The following is a 6,116-nucleotide window of genomic DNA, read 5'->3' as shown; positions in this document are numbered from 1 at the left end:
ATGTGTTTTCGCCTTTTCTTCCTAGCTCCCTGTCATTTCTAAATACTTGGTTAAATTTAACTTGGTATCTCTTTCCTTCATAGATAATATTATACTCTTGTGGGGTTTTGTGTATACGTGTGTGTGCGCGCGCACACACGTGCACATTTGCTCAGAATGAGAAAAAAATGGTATTTTTCCTTCTTTCCAGTATATTTCTCCCCTCATAGAGCTGTAACATGAATACTAAATAAATATTAAATAAGATGGATTCTTAGAGGTTAGAGTGCAAGAAGTCTCCTTCTTGTGGGGAAGTGTTAGAGGGGGAGTTAGAAGTTTTCTCATTCTCATGATTCTAGTATTGTTAATGAGTACATTGAGGCAAGTTTGGCCTGTTCTTAGAATGGCCTATTTCTAATGCTGTAAAAGAAGTAGAATATGATTTATAACAACATTTTCAGTTCTAAACATTTCTTGAATATATAATATATTTATTAAAACATGATCCTAAAAATGTGTTTGCCTGGGTACTTTCAAGGTAATTTTCTAGCCAACCATTTTTTTTTTCAGGTCCTTTGGAACAAAGATGGCTTGTTGTGTTTTTGTCATACTTTCAGTCCTATTTCTGCCATGATTCTTGGGCATCTTTTATGTCACCAACAGTGTTACTGAACTTTTTTGCTAAAAGGGGACCTTCCTGGTGTTTGCATTAGAAATGCTAATTGTAGAATAATAGTCATTGTAAAAATAATATTATAACAATAATAGCTAATGTTTATTGAGACTTTAATAAGAATGTCAGACACTATTATAAGTACCTGACTAATTTCACTCATTAACCTGCACTGCAACCCTAAGAGTGATATTGCAAATTATCTTCATTTTCCAGATAAGAAACCAGAACCCTACATGAGTAGTTTTCCCCTGCAATTATGCAACTTGGGGCCCTGGGAACACTGAAACCAAGAGATGATTAATAACAAATTCAAGGTCACATAGCTAGTAAGATGGGAAGCTAAAGTTTGAACCCAGGCAGTCTGGTTCTAGAACTGATGCTCCTGTTATATTATTATTTATGAATATGCTTGGGATGTTGTGACTCCTTCCTGTGCTGTATGGGCTGTACCAAGTGAACCTAGATCCTGCTGCTTGACTTTTTCTGTCAAAATATCTGTAAAGAACAAATATGAGCAGAAGTAGTAAACTGGATTTCATTTTCTGCAAAGAGCTGCATATTGGTTATAGGAAGATTATGTTAATGGGATAGGTATCTAAAAGGTATTGCAATTTGGTTCTTAATTCTTTCTCCTGTCTCAGTTGCTCACACAACTTTACACCTGATCATTTTTACTCCTTCAGTCTTTTCCCAGTTGCTTCCTATAAACATCCAGGTTAAGTCTCCTGCTCACTTTGCAAATGATTCTTTTATTCAAAGATCTTCAGTGTTTTGAGTGGCCAAACTAATTTGAATAATTTTCAGAATGGCCTATTTCAGTTCTCCTATGGGTTGCATTCTAGTTAATCACCATACTCCAGATACTTCAAAAGAAAGAGAAACTAATCAATCTGAGCTTTGCTAAGAAAGAAGAAATGGCAACAAAGTTGATGCCCTCTTTCTCCCACACTGGGACTTAGTGCAGACAATTCCAGTTTCTTGGCATGCTTTCCTTTGGGATGAAAATGGCTTATATTTAGGATAACTATAGGATAATCTTACACCTGGAATGATTTTGAGTGAAAATAACTACATAAGGATAACAGCTGTACACCATGACTGTCCTGGGCAAACAGTATATAGGGGGCACACTCTACTGGAGTAAGGCTCAGGTCTCAAGGTTGCCATCTTTCCCACACCAGTAGGATCAAGTAGTCTGTCATTGGAATAGAATGAATTGATGCCAGCAGTAGCAGTCATCATGTGCAATCAGGCCTCAGGTTTTATTGTGTCCTTTCACTCTTTCTCATTCTCCTCTCCCCATGCCTTTCCCTCAGACTTGGGGGATGGAAAAAAAGGGAGCTTATATTTTATTGTCAATTTTCCAATCCCAGTCAGAGGAGCGAAGCTAATTAAGCCAGTAACAATGTTTATGAATGTATCTTTTTTAAAAGGAAGATAACAATATATAGGAAAATTCCCACATGTAGGCTAATAGCAGCTTTTTCTTTTTCCTCCCATCCTCTTATGATTGTGTAAACAAACAGAAGTTAACACCCTACGCAAGTGTGTTGTGGGGTATAGGATTAAGTACCAAATTGCTGAACATATCACGAGTATTTTGGATTTGCTGAGTGCTGCCTTCCCATTAAAACTAAGTGTTTAGCGGGGAAGCGAGGTGGCTCAAGCCTGTAATCCCAGCACTTTGGGAGGCCGAGGTGGGCGGATCACTTGAGGTAAAAAGTTCGAGACCAGCCTGGCCAATATGGCAAAACCCCATCTCTACTAAAAACAAAAACAAAAAAACAAAAACTAAGTGTTCAGTGAGATTGCAGCCTATGCAACAACAATAGTAATGCCAATTATTTTAGAGAAAAGTAAATGAAAGGCTACCAGTTGGGTTTAGAGGAGGTTGACGTTTTATTTTAGACAAAATTCACAGGAAATCACAGTGGGACTGTGATAAGGGGTTTGAATGATTGATGGGGACAGGAATAATTCATTTGAGAGACTAGAGTTGAGCCAGTATTCTAGATAGTGAAGTAAAATAGTAATGTAGTGATTTAGCATGGGTTATCCTTAAATCCCAGTGTCTTAACATAAGTGTATTTTTTATTCATACTGCATGTCTATGGAGGGTTCGCAAGGAATGCTCATAGACATACAAGGAATCCAGGCTGAGCGTGGCACCATCAACCCATATTTCCATGAACATAGTGTTGCTGGGGAATTGCAACATGGTATATTACACATAGGAACAACAACAAAAAAAACAACCAAGGTTAAATTTTTTTTTGACTGCGCCACAAAATGTATGAATTGAACTTGCCATGCATCACTAATAATTTTCAAATTGACCTTTAGGTTTATATTAGCAGCTAATTTTTTGTGGTACACTTAAATGTAATTTATGATTGGCTTCTGTATATAATTAAATGAAAAGCATTACAAATATTTTTATTTTGGTATTTCTCATGATCAAGTTTTTTTTTTTTTTAGGTGAATCTATTAGCTTTTCTAAAGATAACTATTGCTATTATTTATTTATTTATTTATTTTTTACAAAATATTGGCATTTTAATCTCTCTATAACTGGAGGGTGAATTCTTTTTCAAAAGAGTAAAACAGATCCACAATCCCTTATCTAAATTCCTAGTTTCAAAAATTTCTGAAAACAAAGTTTTTTCATAACTCAATTTGGCAACAAACTCCACCTGAATTATATGAGGCTATTTGTGGTATTTATCCGACTTTAATGTGAATATGAATATATTTTGCCATAGATATATCAATATATTTGATTATAAACTGCTTCCTCAGACCCTCTGAATGTTTTACATAATGTAAAGTATATGCCCATATTTCCTTTCAAAAATCGGAGAAATTCTGAGTATCAAACACATCTGTCCCAAAAGGTTTCAGAAAAGGGACTATGGACCTGTATTTCCATTCTCTTAAGTTCAGAAAGTGATATTATGATCCAAATTTAATATACATAATTTCCAAAACAAAAATTTTCAGGTCCTTAGTTTTCTAAATTATTTTAATATTTAAAATATTCATTATTCATTTTAACCTTGAGTAACAACGGGAAATACTTTGAAATGCTTGATTTTATCATACCACTAGGTGGCATCTTTGTAAAGTAAAAGCACATCAAAAGAAATGTTTATCACATAAATAAATGCTGAGATGAATAAAGGTAGATGTGACATGAGAAATACAAAGTCATTTGGTGGAATAAATCCTGAGAACATGCATAGATTTATCATGAAAAGGAAAATGGAAAATGGTATTGTAAAATTACTGTTTCACTTTGGGAATTGAGAAGCTTTTTTCTATTGGTTGTTTTCATTCAGTTTGAATATACATTTATTATGTAACCAAACTACATTTGTGTGTATGTGTGTGTTTGTGTGCATAGACAGGATTTTGACATGCTAATAACCTTTCCGTGCTCCACAGACTACCCAAGGAAGCCTAACTATTAAGTTAGGTTCCTATTTAAGATTAAATTGTATAAAGTCATCCTCACAGCAAATTACAAAAAATATGAATAGTGGATATCAAGTCACATTTAACACTGCGAGACCCTTAAGTTCTCTCCTACCAGCTTTTCTTCCCCCATCTCCTGACTCTATTCCTAAACCTACTGTTTGCATACTGTCTCTAACATTGAGAACAGTGAATGATAAATTTTAAAGAGGAGACCCAGAAAAGTGAATGTTTAAAGCCAGTGGAATTTTTATTAGTAGCAGAATGTAAGATGAATTATGATTTTGGAGATGGGAGTGTATGAGTGTTTGTAAAATCTTATCTGCGCACCTCCACACCTGGTCTACCCATCCAAGAAAGCCTAATTCTAGTGGTTACCTCTATGCCCATTTTTCCCCTTTACTTTTCATGAATGTGTGGAAATGATTAAAATGCATTTCCTTTTACTGATCATTATTAAAGCCAATTTTATCTGAGAATATATATTTCACTATTCTAGTAAAATATATTTTAAAATGAGATGACTAAAAAAATGGCATTGGACATTACAAAGTTATTGGGGAGATGAGAGTGCTATTTCAGCAGAACAGTATAAAGAAATAAATGAAGACAATGAACATTTATGAATAAGGGAATGAACCCGTACTAATTTTATTAATCCTTTTAAAATATCAAATCAAATTAAACTACCGTAATAGTGATTAAAAATCTGGGACCTGGAGTTAGATTGCTTGGGTTTAATCCTAGTTTCTCATTAAACTTTGTGTGCCTTAGTTTTCTCATTTACAAAATAGATCTAATAGCAGTTTCTCCCTAATAAAATCGTAAGGATTAAATTAGAAATCTATGTACGATGCCTCATGACAATACTTCATAAATGTTAGCTGCTATTACGAGATAGTAATATATAGTTTGTTACTAAATTTCTAAGAAGAACATACTTGACCTGACCTCCAATACCATCCTGTGCTTCTTTAAAAGTTTTCGTATTTATTGATAGGCTGGGCACCGTGGCTCACATTGCTTGAGGCTAGGAGTTCCACATCAGCCAGGCCAACATGGTGAAACCCCATCTCTACTAAAAATACCAAAATTAGTCAGGCTTGGTGGCGGGCGCCTGTAATCTCAGCTACTCAGGAGGCTGAGGCAGGAGAATCGCGGGAGCCCGGGAGGCGGAGGTTGCAGTGAGCCGAGATCGAACCACTGCACTTCAGCCTGGGCGACAGAGCAAGACTCTGCATACACTTAAAAAAAGGGGAAGAAAAAGAATTCATTGATAGACAAAATTTAGTTTATTAACTAATTTAGTGATTAACAAAAGTTCTGCTTCTCTTATAAGGAGAATTATTTGATAGCTACTGTCTCCCATTTCTCTTTGGCTGCCAGGAAGCTGAGAGGCAAGTTGTTAATTTAAGAAAACCAAGTAGGCATCTGACAGTTTCCCGCCTCTGACTTCAAACTGATGATTTCTCTGACTCTGATTTTTTATATCTGTAAGATTAAATTGCTGTTAGTGTTTGGTTCAGAGAGCTGTGCCCTTTCACAAGTGTAAAAGATCTTGGAGAGAGGTTACTGTCCTGATTCACTTTTGGATCTAGGTAACCACTTGGTAACAGCCTCCGCCTCTGGCTCCTCCCCTTCCCCCTGCCGTGTCCCTCCTTCCCTCCCCCTCGCCTCTGGCCCCGCCCCTTCTCCCTGCCGCTTCCCTCCTCCCCGCCCCCTCGCCTCTGGCTCCTCCCCTTTTTCCCTGTCGCGTACCTCCTGTGCAGCCCCCCACCCTCTCCTCTGGCTCCTCCTCTTCTTCCCTACCGCGATCCTCCTTCCGGACCCCGGACCCCAGCCCACCTCTGGCTCCTTCCCGTCTTTCCTGCCGCGCTCCACCTTCTCGACACCGCCCCTCCGCCTCTAGCTCCTCCCGTTCTTTCCTGCTGCACTTCTCCTTCACGACCCCGCCTTCCGGCCTCTGGCTCCTCCCCTTCTCTCCTGC

The sequence above is a fragment of the Macaca mulatta genome, chromosome 3 (genome assembly GCF_049350105.2).
Source record: "Macaca mulatta isolate MMU2019108-1 chromosome 3, T2T-MMU8v2.0, whole genome shotgun sequence".
Lineage (NCBI taxonomy): Eukaryota > Metazoa > Chordata > Mammalia > Primates > Cercopithecidae > Macaca > Macaca mulatta.
The sequence above is the reverse complement of the archived record's forward strand: the minus strand, read 5'-3'. Positions refer to the sequence as shown.